Below are 17,605 nucleotides of genomic sequence, written 5' to 3'. Positions count from 1 at the left end.
AGCCACACAAGGAGATGTTAGGTCAAATGACCAAAAGCTTGGTCAAAGAGGTAGGTAGAGATAGTGAGGTAGAAAGATAGAAGGGTTTAGGGAGGGCATTCCAGATCTTATGGTTCAGGCAGCTGAAGACATGGCTACCTGTGGTGGAGCGATTATGATTGGGAATGCATGAAGGGCCAGAATTAGATGAACATGGACATCTCGGAGGGTTGTGGGGTTGAACGAGATTCCAGAGATCAGGAAGGGTGAGGCCTTGGACAACAACAACTTTTTAAAAAATTATCTATTTATGGGATGTGGGCGACACTGGCTAGGCCAGCATTTATTGCCCATTATTAATTGCCCTAGAGGAGGTGTTGGTGAGCTGCCTTCTTGAACCGCTGCAGTCCATGTGGTGTAGGTACACCCACAGTGCTGTTAGGGAGAGAGTTCCAGGATTTTGACTCAGCGACAGTGAAGGAAGTGCAATATATTTCCAAGTCAGGATGGTGAGTGGCTTGGAGGGGAACTTCCCGGTGGTGGTGTTCCCATCTACCTGCTGCCCTTGTCCTTCTGGATGGTAGTGGTCGTGGGTTTGGAAGGTGCTGTCTAAGGAGGATTGGTGAGTTTCTGCAGTGCATCTTGTAGATGGTACACACTGCTGCTACTGTGCGTCGGTGGTGGAGGGCGTGAATGTTTGTGGATGGGGTGCCAATCAAATGAGCTGCTTTGTCATGGACGGTGTCAAGCTTCTTGAGTGTTGTGGGAGCTGGACTCATCCAGGCAAGTGGAGAGTATTCCATCACACTCCTGTCTTGTGCCTTGGAGATGGTGGAAAGGCTTTGGGGAGTCAGGAGGTGAGTTACTCATCACAGGATTCCTAGCCTCCGACCTGCTCTTGTAGCCACAGTATTTATATGGCTAGTCCAGTTCAGTTTCTGCTTAGTGGTAACCCCAAGATGTTGATAGTGGGGGATTCAGTGATGGGAATGCCATTGAATGTCAAGGGGAGATGGTTAGATTCTCCTTTGTTGGAGATGGTCACTGTCTGGCACTTGCCACTTGTCAGCCCAAGCCTGGATATTGTCCAGGTCTTGCTGCATTTGGACATGGACTGCTTCAGTATCTGAGGAGTTGCGAATGGTGCTGAACATTGTGCAATCATCAGCGAACATTCCTAGTTCTGAGCTTATGATGGAAGGAAGGTCATTGATGAAGCAGCTGAAGATGGTTGGGCCGAGGACACTACCCTGAGGAACTCCTGCAGTGATGTCCTGGAGCTGAGATGATTGATCTCCAACAACGACAATCATCTTCCTTTGTGCTAATTATATAGCAATTTTAACATGATAAAATGGGGACGCAGTGGCTTTGTGGCATTGTCACTGGCCTCAACATAGACCCAGCGTAATGCCCTGGTGATCAGGGTTCAAATCCCACCATGGCAGATGGTGAAATTTGAATTCAATAAAAATCTGGAATTAAAAGTCTAATGATGACTATGAAACCATTGCCGATTGTTGTAAAAACCCATCTGGTTCACTAATGCCCTTTGGGGAAGGAAATATATGCTTTCCTGGAAACCTGGTCTGGCCTACATGTGACCCTTAAAAAGGCCCTCTGAACAAGGGCAAATAGGGATGGCCAATAAATGCTGGCCTAGCCAGCGATGCCCACATCCCATGAACAAATTTTTTAAAAAGTCCCAATCCACTTCACAGGAATGGCTACCAAAGAAAATTTGATACTCAGCCATGTATTAGGATGGGTGACCAAAAACCTGGCCAAAGGGGTAGGTTTTAAGGAACTACTGAAAGCAGAGGAGAGAGGTAGAGATGCTTAGGAGGGAATTCCAGAGGTTAAGACCCAGGAAGCTAAAGGCACAGCCACAAGCAATGGAGCGGTCAGGGGTGTGCAAGAGGCCAGCATTGGAGGAATTCGGAGGGTTGTGAGGCTGGAGGAGACTACAGAGATAGGGAGGGGTTGAGGCCATGGAGGGATTTGTAAACAAGGTTGAGAATTTTAAATAAAAACAAAAAAATTCTGGAAAAACTGAGCCGGTCTGGCAGCATTTGTGGAGCTTTTGGCTCCTATGTGCTTTGGAATGTCCTGAGGCTGTGGAAGACGTTACAGAAATGAAAGTCTTTCTTTCTTTGTGAAGGAACTGTCAGATCGCATGTTAATACCATACTCCCAAGCACCCAGCTGACTGTGCTCTGTAGGAGATCAGTAAAGTGAAACTTGCCAAGCTTCACAAACCTCTGCTTGTTGTACAGTAGCTGCTGATAAAACACCACATGATTTAAATACAGTGGTGATCGGATTATCTCTAAGTACGGACTCTGATCAGGTGTTTTTGCTCTTTGTTAATGAACGTAGGAGCTGATTATAGCATCATATAAACTAATATGTACATTGCCACCCTCTGCAGTGTGGTTTATCAAATCCTTAACCACAAAATATTTTTTATATCTGTTCCGGGAAAGTCAGCATTGCTGACAAGGCTGGCATTTATTGCCCATCCCTAATTGCTCTGACATAATGGCAGAAAATCCGACAAAGACTCAGCAGGTCAGGCAACATCTGTGGTGAGAGAAACAGAGTTAATGTTTCAGCTCAATGCCTTCTCACCAGAGCTAAAAAAAAAAACGGTAGGGATTTCACGGGTTTCAAGCAAGTACAGAGGAAGGGAAAAAGAGTGTGTGGGGTGGGATGGGGGAGGGAAGAAGAAAAGGGAAGGCCTGTGATAGATTAAAGAGATTAAATAACTAAAGGGACGATGGTGTGCAGCTAAGGTGGGAGGGCCCAAAGGAAATGTAAAGAGTTACCGCAGGATAGCAGAGTGGGGGAGGGAAATATGGTAAAACTGGCAACAAAGAGGAGGTTCCTGTGGTCCAGGGATGTGACGAAGAAGTGGGGGGTGAGGGGACCTCAGAGATGTGGACCAATTCTCCCTGACTGTGTACCGATGGGTACCCCTGCCCAGGTGTTGCGGTACACTTCTTGCCAACCCTTGCCAGCCAATCAGCAGCCTTTTCTCATGCAGTATAAAACATTGAAATTTGGCATTGCAACCATCCCGATAAGTGCGGGATGAGAAGCTTTGACAGCATGTCTCTTTGCTCAGCAATACTCAGATCCTAGCTTATATGTTAGTCAGTTAGAATCATTGACTCTTACAGCAAACAAGAGAAAGGGCAAGAGAACCAGGGGTGACAGGAGGAAACATTTTTGTACACGGCGAGTTGTTCTGATCTGGAACGCGCTGCTGGAGAGGGCGGTAGAAGCAGATTTGATAACAGCTTTCAAATGGGAATTGTATAAATACATGGAAGGAAACGAATTGCAGAGTTATAGGGAAAGAGCAGGGTGAGTGGGACAAATTGGATGGATCTTCCCAAGAGCCAGCACAGATATGACCGGCTTCGGGGCTTTATCATTCTATGGTTTTATGAGGAATCCATTCAGCCCATTATGTCTGTGCCTGTTCAGTGTTTTCAGGAAAACCCAATGTTTTCCCCATAACTCCGCTAGTCCTCCTCAGGCACACGTCCAATTACTTTGTGAAAATTTCTACCGAACTGAATTCTGCCTTCCCTTCAGGTGGTGCAGCCTGGGTTTTAACATCCTTCTGTATGACTATTATTTTAAATCTATTACCTTTGGCTATTGCCCCACTTACAGAAGAAACTGTTTTCTCCGTCTACTCCACATCTACTCCGCATGTACTGCAGCAAAATTTCTCCTATTTTTTAACTGCTCTATAAAATCTTCCCTTAACCTTCTCTGCTCGAAGGAGAACAATCCCAGCTTCTCCAGTCTCTCCGCATGAACTGATGTCCCTCATTCCTGGTATCGTCCCAATAAATCTCCTCTGTGCCTCTCTAAGACCTTGACATCCTTCCCAAAGTGCGGTGCCCAGAATTGGACATGATACTCCAGCTGGGTCTAACCAATGATTTGTTAAAGTTTAGCATAATCTCCTTGTTTTTCCAATCAATGTCCTTATTTATAAAACCCAGTATCAATCACTTTAACCTCCTTATTAACTTACTAACTTATTAACTTACTAACTTATTAACTTACCCTGACACCTTCAAAGACTTTTCAATATGCACACCCCTAGGTCTTTCTGCTCTTGCACTCTCCAGATTTTATTAAACAGCTTAAATTATTAAATGATTAAATGATTAAACCATGTTGTCCCTCCAGACCTGCGTTACATCCAGCTTCTCTGTATTACATTGCACCTGCCACCAGTTTGCCCAATTCACTTGTCTGTCAATGTCCTTTAGAGTCTGTTACAATGACACTCACTATTTACTACGTTGTCAAGTTAGGTATCATTGATAAGCTTTGAAATGGTACATCCTATAACCGAGTCATATTATTAGTGATCTACCTCAGGATAGGTCCTCTGCTCATTGCTCCACGCCACTGGTGGGCTTGTATTTCCTTCTTCAGTCGCTCGTAAGAGCTCCCATTTTCAATTTCAATGGACAATGAGCAATATGACCAGGGAAAATAGTCCACGAGCCGATGTTTTCCCGTTCCCTTCCTCATGTGTGCTTAGAGGAAACACCAGTCCTCTTCCTGAAGGATCCCCCACCTGTAAGCAGCTGGTGTCTCTCCAGGTTCCACCATTGGCCTTGGCTTGTAACCCTGAGCTTGGGACTGTCACCTGGGCCTGGGGCAACTCACCAAAGGGCAGGGACGACAATCCCCCTGAGGTCCCAAATGACCGTGCTACACTGCTGTATCGTAGTCCAGGTCATTTATATGTAACAAGAAAAGCAAATAGTCCTAAAATCAACCCCAGGGAAATTTGCAGCTCTGTCTCCAGTCAGAAAAACATCCATTCATCACGACTCTCTGTCTCCTATCCCTTAGCCAATTATGTACCCAAGTTCCCACCATCCCTTTAACGCTATTTGCTTCTATTTTCTGAATAAATCTGTTGGGCAGTTCTATTCTTTTCAGCTGGTATGGATGCCTATCCTCTGAAACCCTTTGAGCGAGAGCTGGACCTGTTTCTGCCTGGGGTTCAGATCATCTTTTACCAGAGGGAGCTGACTGGAAATGTCCATTAGGCCTAGAGTGATCTTGTGGACATGTTTCGATAGCTGGGATGGGTTGGAGGAGGGGTTGGTGTGGTACGTGTGGTCAGTGAGGAATTTTCCAGGTTTTATTTTCCCCTGTTGGGCTGTGTTCGTAGCTGTTCCTTCGCCTCTGTTGACATGGTTCTGAGCAGGGCTGGTGACGAACACTGTGGGGCAAGCTGGATGGAACAGCACTTCTTTTCCTGTCCGTCAGTTACGTGTGTCCGTGCGTTGACACCCCCCAACTAAACAACGTGAGTCTGGCAACCTTGAAGCAAGCAGTAAAGGTGACAGGATGACTGCTCCTGGTTTCACCAGGGATTTATGAGATTTTCTACGTTCGTACAACTGCCAAACAACAGCTGGGAGACCGGAGTGGAAATTAAATGAGTGTAACGGATACTCTGTTCAGCCCCACGCAATATGGGCCACTTTAACTATCAGCAATAAACAAATGTTTGGTATGTGGTGAGTGCAGGCGAGATGATGACATTTATTTTGATATGAAGCCCTCTCGACACTTAATCAAAACTGACATTGCTATCCGAGCTTTCAATCATCAAACTTGTCCTGAATTCATTCATCTTCTCACACTCTCTCTTGCCTTAATTAGGATGGGAATAACCAGTGAATGGAACAAGTTCCCATGATGCACAGTCCTTGGCCAAACTGAGCAACGGGAATATTAAAACCCACAAACAACGGATTCTTCAAGGACAGCCAGGCTCATGACCACTAGAAACTGAGGTGAGAAGCAGCCAATCACACCTTGACTGATATAATAAGGAAAAAAAGAAACACTTGCATTTCTATAGCACCTTTCAAAACTTCAGGATGTCCCCAAAGTACTTTACAGCTAATGAAATACATTTTGAGGTGTAGCCACTGCTGTTAGGTAAGAAACCCAGCAGCCAATTTTCACACAACATGCTCCAAAAACCAGCAATGTGATAATGACCAGATAATCTGTTTGAGGGGTAAAAATTGTCCAGAGCCACAGGAAGAGCTCTCCTGCTCTTCTGAAAGTCATGTCATGGGATTTCTCTGGTCCACTTGAGAGGCCAGACGGGGTCTCATTTCACATCTCATCCAAAAAGATGGGACCTCCAACAGTGCAGCATTCCGTCAGTACTGCCCCTCCGGCATTGCTGCGCTCCCTCAGAACTGCCCCTCCGACAGTGCTGCACTCCCTCAGTAATGACCTGCTCACAATGCAGTATTTCCTTTGTACTAACCCTCTGTCAGTGCAGCATTCCCTCAGTACTGGCCTTCCGACAGTGCAGCATTCCATCAGTACTGCCCCTCAGTCAGCGCAGCACTCGCTCAGTACTGCCTGTCCAACAGTGCAGCACACCCTCAGTACTGACCCTCCAACAGTGCAGCTCTCCCTCAGTACTGACACTCTGACAGTGCAGTACTCCCTCAGTACTGACCCTCCAACAGTGCAGCACTCCCTCAGTACTGACCCTCTGACAGTGCAGCACCGCCTCAGTACTGACACTCTGACTGTGCAGCGCTCCCTCAGTACTGACACTCCGATAGTGCAGCACTCCCTCAGTACTGACACTCCAACTGTGCAGCACTCCCTCAGTACTGACACTCTGATAGTGCAGCACTCCCTCAGTACTGACCCTCCGACAGTGCAATGCGATATCCACATGTAATGTCTACAATATGATGTTTACAGTTGAAGGTGCAATGTCATTCCGCCATCTATAATAATTGTGGACATACACCCCAGGTCTCTCTGTTTCTTGCACCCCCTTTAAAATAGTACCACTTAGTTTATAACTTAAGGCCAGCCCAGACATACGTATCTGTGAACCCAACAAAGGGACTGGAATAGTCAACATTAACAAGTGTGATTATATTGACAAAATGCACACCGTTCCTAATGACAGGTCCAAATTCGTATCCATTGGACCTGTTGCTAAGCAAAGCCATGTTCAAAAGTAACTTACAAAAACACTTGTTGGAATTGAGTAAGAATAACGAGTTGCCTGGGGGTGTATATGACAGGATTTGTCCTCACGGTTCACTGTCTACACATATGTATGGACTGCCCAAGACACACAAAAGTGATGTCTCTTTACGCCCGATCTTACCTATGACCAGTTCTGCACAACATGAATTGTCCAAATGGTTGGACGAGTTGCTACAATCAGTTCTGAATGAGTTTTCCACATACACAGTGAAGGATTCCTTCACCTTTGTGAAGATCACACAGGACCTGCATATCGATAACATTGCCGTGTCCATGTGCTTGTTCGACATTGCTAGCCTATTCACTAATTCCACTTAAGGAAGCCATAGATACTTGCACCATGTCACTATATCATAGCGATCTAGACACACCATCATTGTCTGAATCTGTATTCACTGAACTTATGAACTCAGTAACAGTTGAGTTCAGTTTTAATGACACCACGTATACCCAAAGAGCTGGTATTGTCATGGGATCCCCTCTAGGCCCAGCTCTCATCAACATCATCATTGTTTTCAATGAGAAACATGTCTTCGATGGAATGACCCCTAACTTCTTACCCCTTGCATGTTTCTGATATGTAGATGATATATTTGCTATATTTGAATCTGCAGCTGCATGTAAGAATTTCCTTCCACACCTTAATGGGCTCCATCCTGCACTCAAATTTACCTTTGAAATGGAGCAGCCAAAAAAACTCCCTTTCCTTGATGTACTAGAGAAACTTGCCAATGGGTTTACTACAATTGTCTACCACAAGCCCATGTTCACTGGTCAATATATGTGTTGAGATTCCTACAGTTCCACGTTTTGTCAGTAATCTCATATAAAGGGCCCGAGCCATTTGCAAACTGTGCAGGCTTGATGCTGAAATAGAGCACATCAGAGCCATCCTGCAGGATAATGGCTACTCTGATCCGATCATTACTCGCTGTATATCACGCAAACTCGTGAATGGGCCTAAGGCTGTCACTTCCAGCCCTGAACAGTGCCCAGTCTACCTCAGGGTGCCCTGGAAGGGTAAGGTGTCTCAAAACTCTGATCAACAGACGAAGCTAGCTGTTTCACACTACTACTATGCAGTAGCAACACGAGTGGTGTTTGCCACTATCAGGATGCTGCCATCAAGCCAAAAAAACATTCTGCCTATCACACAAATGAGTAATGTGGTATATCAGTTTCAGTGCTGGTGTGATGCCAGGTATGTAGGCCGTATTTCCCAAAGACTGGCGGATCGTATAAAACAGCTTGTCCCTTTGGCTATTTGCAATAGGCAAAGTACTGACCGTACCCAACCAGCCTGTGCTTGCAAAGCTCAGAACATACTGTCCAACATTAAATATAATTCCGTGATTGGACAGCACTTGCTGAACAATCCCGATTGTGCTAAGATTTATACTGACAACCAATTGAAGATTATCAGCCGGGCTTACGGTGTGGCTCACTTACATGCGCTAGAAGCTACATATATTCACACACAGGACCCTGTCCTTAGCAGAAAGAACATGTCCACGCATTGCGCCTTTTTCAACTAAACAAAAGCTTGGGGGACAGCCATTCCCTGGTTCATTCCCCATGGCAATGCCTTGACCAATCAAAGTCAACTTGCCTGGTTTGAATTTAAACAAAAGTTTGGCAATTAGCTGTTCCCTTGTGCATTCTCCATGGCAATGCCTCCACCAATCAGAGTTCACCTGCCAACTAATCAGCACCCTCTTCTCATGCAGTATAAATTGTTCCCGTTGTGATTTGGTATTCTTGCTAATCTATCCTGATGAATGCAAGATGAAAAGCTTCAACAGCATGTCTCTTTTTTCAGCAATACATTTATTTTATATTGCCTTTCCTCATTCTTCCTACCAACATGAATCACTTCAAAATTCTCTTTGTTAAATTTCACCTGCTATGTGTCTTCCCTCAACATACCTATGTCATCCTGAGGTCTGTAACTGTCCTCCTTACTGTTTTGATGAGTTTTGTGTCATTTGCAAAATTTTAAATTATGCCCTTAAACCCAAGTCCATACATATCAAAAACATCACTGCATAATTCCCTCCAGTTTCAAAAACAACCACTCACCACTACTCTCTGCTTTCTGTCTCTTAGCCAATTTCACGTTCAGGCAGTTCCTATCCTTTTAATCCCATGGGTTTTGACTTTGCTAAGTCTCTTATGTGGTACATTATCAAAAATCTTTTGAAAGTCCAACTGCATTATCCTCATCAACAATCCCCATTACTTCATCAAGGAATTTAATCAGGTTATTCAAAAATAAGTTGCCTTTAACAAATCTGGGCTGACTTTCATTTGTTAACTCAAACTTAAAAGTGCCCTGAATTAATGTCTGTAAAGGTTTCCACACCAACAGTGGCCTGTAATTGCCTGCAGGACACTGGGGAGAACTCTATTCTTCTTCAAAATAGTGCCATGGGACCCTTTACATCCAGGCGAGAGGCCAGATGGGGCCTTACTTTAATGTCGCATCTAAAGATGGCATCTCTGACACTGCGGCACTCCCTCAGTACTGCCCCTCTAACAGTACATTGCTCCCTCGGTACTGACCCTCCAACAGTGCAGCATACCCTCAATACTGACCCTCCGACAGTGCAGCACTCTCTCAGTACTGATCCTCCGACAGTGCAGCACTCTCAGTACTGACCATCTGACAATGCAGCACTCCCTCAGTACTGACTGCCTGACAGTGCAGCACTCCCGCAGTACTGACCCTCCAAAAGTGCAGCACTCCCTCAGAACTGACCCTCTGACAGTGCAGCACTCCCTCAGCACTGACCCTCCGACAGTGCAGCACTCCCTCAGCACTAACCCTCTGACAGTGCAGCACTTCCTCAGTACTGACCCTCCGACAGTGCAGCACGCCAGCAGTACTTTCTCTCTAACACTGGAGCACTCGCTCAGTGCTGACCCTCTGACAGTCAGCGCTCCCTCAATACTGATGCTCTGAAAGTCCAGTGCTCCCCAGTACCAACCCTCCGACAGTGCAGCACTCCCTCAGTACTGACCCTCTGACAGTGCAGCATTCCCTCAGTACTGGCCCTCTGACAGTGCAGCACTCCCTCAGTACTGACCCTCCAACAGTGCAGCACTCCCTCAGTCCTGACCCTCCGACAGTGCAGCACTCCCTCAGTACTGACCCTCCGACAGTGCAGCACTCCCTCAGTACTGACCCTCTGACAGTGCAGCACTCCCTCAGTACTGACCCTCTGACAGTGCAGCACTCCCTCAGTACTGACCCTCCGACAGTGCAGCACCCCCTCAGTACTGACCCTCCGACAGTGCAGCACCCCCTCAGTACTGCAGCCCAAATTTTGTGCTTAAATGGTTGGAATGGGACTTGATCCCACAATCTTCTGTTTGAGAGGTGAGATTGTAATTTCTCTCTTTTCTTCTGCTGCCCACCCACTTCTCCCCATTCTCTAGAGAGTTTGAAAGCGCCAGAAGGATCAGAATGTGCAAAATTGTGCATTACAGGCGGGACTGGGAATGCAATTAGGCCCCAGGTTCTAAGTCCCAAGTTCAGGGTCAGGTTAGGTGGTGTTGTGGTGAGGAGGGAAGGTCTCTGGGCCCGGGGTGGGGGGAGGTTGGGAGATGGAAGCTGGGAGCCTTGATGCTTGATGAAGAGGCTGGGGTGAGAGGGAGCACCCATGGGGGAGCAGTCCTTGGTGGGGGTGGGGGTGCACCTGATGGTAAGGGGGCCCATGAGAGAGGTGCACTCCCCTCCCACCAGAGGCCCAAGCAGGGTGACCTGCTGGACTTCCCCCCCTGCCCCTGAACACCTCCCACCCAGCCTCAAGTTTGAGGCTAGATGGGAAGTGGCTCTTAAGTGGTCAATAATTGGCCACTTCAGGGGCACAATTGGGGTGAGGGTGGGTGGGCCACCCTAGACCTCTCCTGAGCCTCCATAAAATTGTGGACAGGTGCGGGGGTGGGTGGGTTGCAGGGGACTCCACCCAGGGAATTTTAATGTTCCCCATCTCCTTCAAACCCTCCAGCGGGGGCCATAAAATTCTGCCCATTGTTTCACTCTATCTACCCTATTAATTCCTTCAATCATTTTAAACACCTTAATTAGGACAAAACAAAAATAAAAATAAAAATACCTGGAAAAACTCAGCAGGCCTGACAGCATCTGCGGAGAGGAACAGTTAACGTTTCGAGTCCGAATGACTCTTCAGCAGAACTAAGGAAAAATGGAAAAGAAGAGGACAACCTTTAATCCTCTAAACCCGACAGATTACAAGCCAAATATGTGCAACCTACTTATTTAACCCTTTCAACACCAGTATCATTCTGATGAATCTGAGCTGCTTTCCCTCCAAGACCAATCTCTCCTTCCTGAGGTGCGGTGCCCAGAACTGAACCCAGTTACTCCAGATGAGGATTACCAGAGCTTCATACAACTGAAGCAGAATTTTCACCCTTTTGTACTTTAGTCTCTCTAAGATAATGACTAAAACTCTATGTCAGAGTTTTTGACAAACTGTTCCAAGGATTGAACCTGGTCCAAAATGACAGTGTTTCCCTTTAAATAGCAGATGATTGTGCAGTGAAATATGAAGATTTGTGTGCGAGTCCTGGGTTTCACGTTTCACCATGGCTTGTTTACACAGTTGAATTTTTTGTACTTCCATTGTGTTAACTCTTTTGGGTCCGCACCTCAGCTCAGCGTCTTCCAATGGTACTGCAGCAGGTAGCGGATTGGCTAATTGGCTCGGTGGCAAATTCAAGTCACTGAAGGAGACTCACTGAGTTTCAGCCAGCCTATAAATTTCTCTCATATTTAGCCCAAGGTTTCGTGACTGAGATTCTAATTTCCCCAGCCCTGCATTCTTCCCCTCAGCGTCGTGATCTCCCTCCTACTGCCCCCACCAGTGCTGCAGAGCAGCCATTAAAATTATCGGCCGGGCTGTTGGGAGTTTTTCTGTCTGAGGTATGGGTTTGAGTGCCAGGGCAGGCGACTTGGTGGCTCTCTTGCCTCTACCTCGAAAGGATCTGCGTCCAAGTGCCGCTCTGGCACTTGAACACATAATTTAGGCTTACATGTCAGTGCTATGTAGACAAAGTCACCTCCTGTTAGATCCAGCAGAGGCCCTGATCTACCTGTTCCAAGGCTGACTTCCTAGTGGGTGGCTGAAATTTCGACTTAATATGGCTTTGTCCATCACAACATCTGCGGCTCAGTCGATAACACTCACTCGCCCGTCTCTGCATCAGAAGGTCAAGGGTTCAAGTCCCTCTCCAGCAGTTTGAGCCCATAATCCAGGCTGAACCTCCCAGTGCAGTACTGAGGGAATGCTACACTCTCAGCATGGCTGTCTGTCGGTTGTGATATTAAGGAAAGAAAAATTCCAAGGGGAGGACCCACCATCCGTGAGTAACTAAAAAAGTTAAAGACAGTATCAAATTTAAAGAAAAAGCATACGATTACACAAATACTGGTGGCAGGTCAGATTTTGGACAGAATATAAAGGACAGCGAAGGCTGACAAAGTGATTAATAAGGAGGGAAAAAATAGAGTACAAGAGAAAGCTAGCTAGAAATATAAAGATGGATAGTAAGAGTTTCTATAGATATTTAAATAAGAAAAGAGTTAACAAAGTAAGCATTGGTCCTATAGTGTGTGCGTCTGGGGAGTTGATAATGGAAAGTAGGGAGATAGCGGATGAATTAAACAGATATTTGCTTTGGTCTTCACAATAGACGACACAAGTAACATCCTGGAAATAGCTGTAAATCAGGAAATGGAAGGGAGGGAGGAACTGGGGAAAATTACAATCACCAGGGAAGTGGTATTGAGCAAATTGTTGGGGCTGCGGGCTGACAAATCCCCAGGTCCGGATGGACTTCACCCTAAGGTCTTGAAAGAAGTGGCCAGTGAGATAGTTGATGCATTGATTTTAATTTTCCAAAATTCCCTAGATTCGGGGAAGATTCCATTAGATTGGAAAATAGCAAATGTAACTCCTTTATTCAAAAGGGGAGGAAGACAGAAAGCAGGAAACTATAGGCCAGTTAGCCTAACATCTGTCATAGGGAAAATGTTAGAAGCTGTTATTAAAGATGTTATAGCAGGGCACATAGAAAAATTCAGAGTAATTAGGCAGAGTCAACATGATTTTGTAAAAGGGAAATCAGGTTTAACCAATTTATTGGAGTTCGTTGAAGGAGTCACGTGTGCTGTGGATAAAGGGAAACAGGTGGATGTACTGTACTTAGATTTCCGGAAGGCATTTGATAAAGAGCCACATCAAAGGTTATTGCAGAAAATAAAAGCTCATGGTGTAGGGGGTAACATGTTGGCATGGATAGAAAATTGGTTAGCTAACAGGAAGCAGAGAGTTGACAAAAATGTGTCTTTTTCTGGTTGGCAGGATGTGATGAGTGGTGTGACACAGGGATCAGTGCTGGGACCTCAACTTTTTATAAGTTATATAAATGACTTGGATGAAGGTATGAGTGTTAATTTTGCTGATGACACAAAGATAGGCAGGTAAGTAAATTGTGAAGCGGACATAAGGAAGCTACAAAGTGACATCAATAGGCTAAGTGAGTGGGCAAAGATCTGGCAAATGGAGTATAATGTGGGAAAATGTGAAATTGTCCATTTTGGTAGGAAGATTAAAAGAGAAGCTTATTATCTAAATGGTGAGAGATTGCAGAGCTCTGAGATTCAGAGGGATCTGGGTGTCCTAGTGCATGAATCACAAAAGGCTAGTTTGCAGGTACAGCAGGTAATTAGGAAAACTAATAGAATGTTATCATTTATTGTGAGGGGAATTGATTACAAAGGTAGCGAGGTTATGCTTCAGTTGTACAGGGCATTGGTAATACCACATCTGGAGTATAGTGTACAGTATTGGTTACCTTATTTGAGGAAAGATATAAATGTGTTAGAAGCAGTTCAGAGAATGTTTACCAGACTAATATCTGGAATGGGCGGATTGTCTTATGAGGAAAGGTTGGACAGGTTGGGCTTGTATCCACTGGAATTTAGAAGAGTAAGAGGCAACTTGATTGAAATCTTTAAGATCCTGAGGGGTCTTGACAGGGTGGATGTGGAGAGGATGTTTCCTCTTGTAAGAGAAGCTAGAACTAGGGGTCACTGTTTAAAAATAAGGGGTCGCTCATTTAAGACAGAGATGAGGAAAAATTTTTTCTCTCAGAGGGTGGTGAGTCTTTGGAACTCTCTTCCTTAAAAGGCAGTGGAAGCAGAGTCTTTGAATATTTTTAAGGCTGAACTAGATAGATTCATGATTAACAAGGGGGTGAAAGGTTACGAGGGGTTTGCAGGAATGTGGAGTTGAGGTTACAATCAGATCAGCCAAGGTCTTATTGAATGGCGGAGCAGGCTCGAGGGGCTCATTGGCCCAAACCTGCTCCTAATTCGTATGTTCATACGTATGTAAACAGAGGACCTGTCTGCCCTATCAAGTGGGTGTAGAAGATCCGACACAGTTATTTCGAAGAAGAGCAGGGGAGATTTCCGCAGTGTCCTGGGGTCAATATTTATCACTCAATCAACATCACAAAACAAAACCAGATTATCTGGTTATTATTGCATTGCTGTTTGTGGGATCTTGCTGTGTGCAAACTGGCTGCCATGTTTCTTACATCACAACAGCAATTACACTTTAGAAAGTACTTCCTTAGCTGTGAATCGCTTTATTGGGATATCCTGAGATCATGAAGGTCCTTCGATTGTGAAAGGTGCTACATAAATGCAATGTGTCATTGCTGTTGTGCTCAGTTCCAAGGCACAATGCCTAGACACAATACTGACAAGGGCTATATGGTCAACCCTAAGCCTGAGAGGGTCACGTTATGTGAAAATGTAAACTCTTGAGCCTTGAAAGGAAGGGGTTGTATAGAAGAATACGGTGGCAAGGGAAATATGAACATTGAGAATTATTTCAAGTAAGATGATGGGATCAATTGGGAAAATTGTTGATCATCAGGGAGGGAAGTAGATGATAGTTCAAGAATCTGGTGTGATGGGCTGTAGGTTCCTCTGGAAGGAGTGCTGAATGAGCTGTATTAGTGGGTTCACTTGTTGTGTTTTATGCCTTGGGGATATGCAGAGATGACACACCAGGTTCAGTGTGTGCAGGAGTTAAATTTAATGCTTTAAAATGTCTCTTCTCATGCTCACAGCTGCTTGCCTCAGTTAAGTTTGCTTTCTCAGTAAGCACACCCAGGCTAAGCTGTTCACACAGAGAACCAATATCGGACACATAATCAAACGCAGAATAACTGAACTACATTCGTGTTATTTATCTGTGAAAAGGCCATTTTTCCATTAGCTCAGAAGCTGAAAGCTTAGGCATATGGGCAATTGTGTTACCTAACCAACTCATCTTAAATGTATAGCATCAGATGTCTATTTTTGATTGAATGTAAAATAATTTGTACAAATACAAGGTGGTTCTTCAGCCGATCCTGACATTACATGATTAACTTTGAAAAGTTGGAAGACAAAAAATAAAACCAAGATTTGTGAAGCATTGGCAATTTGCCTGTGCCCAATCACTGTAAAATCACTTGGGAACAATATGACAGTGCGCCCAAATTATTGTTAAGTGATTGCCATGGCATTTGTAGAATTATTAAACTCTGCCGAGCTTCTAATTAAAAATTGAGAGAGACCTATCTTAAAGTGCGGGTTAGGTGCAACAACTCAACAAAGGAGGTGCTGGCATTTAAAGGTCTTCGACAATAAATTAAATCTTTCAAGTGAACTTGCAAATTGGTAGATGTTGCACAAGTAGCAAGTGAAATCAGAAACGAGAGGGGAAGGAAAATCAGGGACATTCTTTCTACTGAGAGGACTTTTTTTATTCATTTAAGGGATGTGGTCTAGGCCAGCATTTATTGTCTATCCCTCATTGCCCTTGAGAGGTGATGGTGAGCTGCCTTCTTGAACCGCTGCAGTCCATGTGGTGTAGGTACATCCACAGTGCTGTTAGGGGGGAGTTCCAGGATTTTGACCCAGTGACAGTGAATGAACGGTGATATATTTCCAAGTCAGGATGAGCAGTGGCTTGGAGGGGAACTTCCAGGTGGTGGTGTTCCCATGTGTCTGCTGCCCTTGTCCTTCTAGGTGGTAGTGGTTGTGGGTTTTGAAGGTGCTGTCAAAGGAGCCTTGGTGAGTTTCTGCAGTGCATCTTGTAGATGGTACACACTGTTGTCACTGTGCTTTGGTGGTGGAGGGAGTGAATTTGGAAGGGGTGCCAATCAAGCGGGCTGCTTTGTCCTGGATGGTGTTGAGCTTCTTGAGTGTTGTGGGAGCTGCACTCATCCGGGCGATCGGAGAGTATTCCATCAAACTCTTGACTTGTGCCCTGTAGATGGTGGACAGGCTTTGGGGAGTCAGGAGGTGAGTTACTTGCTGCAAGATTCTTAGCACCTGACCTGCTCTTGTAGCTACAGTATTTATATGGCTAGTCCAGTTCAGTTTCTGGTCAATTGTAACCTCCAGGATGTTGATAGTGGAGAATTCAGCAGTGGTAATGCCACTGAACGTCAAGGGATGATGGTTAGATTGTCTCTTGTTGGAGATGGTCATTGCCTGGCACTTGTGTAGCACTAATGTCACTTGCCACTTGTCAGCCCACACCTGGATACTGTCCAGGTCTTGCTGCATTTGGACTTGGACTGCATTCAGGCAAGGAGAACAAGAACTTGCATTTTTATAGTACTATTAGCATCGTAAACAGGAGAGATTATTTTTTAAAAACTTGATACAGCCTAAAAAAAGAGATAATAGGACAGGAGACCAAAAGCTCACTCAAAGAGGTAGGTTTTAAGAGTGTCTTAATGGAGGAGAGAGGTAGAGAGGCCGAGAGGTTTAGGGAGGGAACTCCAGAGCTTGGACCCCAGGCAGCTGAAGGCACGGTCACCACTACAAGTGGGGGATACACAAAAGGCCAACATTTCAGAAGGGCAGATATCCCTGAAGGTTTGTGGGTCTGAAGGAAATCTCAGAGATAGGGAGGAGCAAGGCCATGAAGGAATTTGAAAACAACGATGAGAACTTTACAGTAAGACATTGCCGGACTTGGAGTCAATGTAGTCGATTGGGCAGAATGTATGATGGTGATCAGAACAGCAAAAAGACACTGTATAGGGGTGAATTAAATAGGGAGAGCAGAGACTGAGCAAAATGGTGCAAAGGTCTGGTAGAGATTACCCAAAGGAGATGGACTTGTTGCCTGTATAACATTAAGAATGGATTAGTTAAGAGCGTGAATTGAGAGGGCTCCTAATGTCGTATCTGCAACACAGCCAAGCGCAGCACACAGGGCACTGCCTTAACTGGCTCACCATGACTGTAACAAGGCAAAGGATTTATTTTACAGGAACTTCTGACTGGTTTACACCAGGAGTTTCCACGTTTTTAGTCACTTAGACAGCTAGGCACATACCACTGTGCCAATATAAACTTTACAAAGGTTGCTGATACTGACAAATTAGACCAAAAATAAAGAGAAATAGGCCATTCAGCCCGTCTGATCTATGCTATTGCTTA

At 45.1% G+C, this 17,605-nt stretch overlaps 1 long non-coding RNA gene across 1 annotated transcript in view; it reads left to right on the top strand.

Moving 5' to 3' along the window:
- The window catches only part of LOC144681460 (uncharacterized), a 55,515-nt gene that overhangs the window by 11,108 nt on the left and 26,802 nt on the right, over positions 1 to 17,605 (top strand). The window contains exon 2 of the long non-coding RNA XR_013576784.1: positions 5,692 to 5,825. This is a non-coding gene — a long non-coding RNA (uncharacterized LOC144681460). The remainder of the gene's footprint in view (positions 1 to 5,691; positions 5,826 to 17,605) is intronic.

This window comes from Cetorhinus maximus, chromosome 6 (assembly GCF_964194155.1).
Source record: "Cetorhinus maximus chromosome 6, sCetMax3.hap1.1, whole genome shotgun sequence".
NCBI lineage: Eukaryota > Metazoa > Chordata > Chondrichthyes > Lamniformes > Cetorhinidae > Cetorhinus > Cetorhinus maximus.
This window is presented reverse-complemented; position numbering and strand designations above follow the sequence as displayed.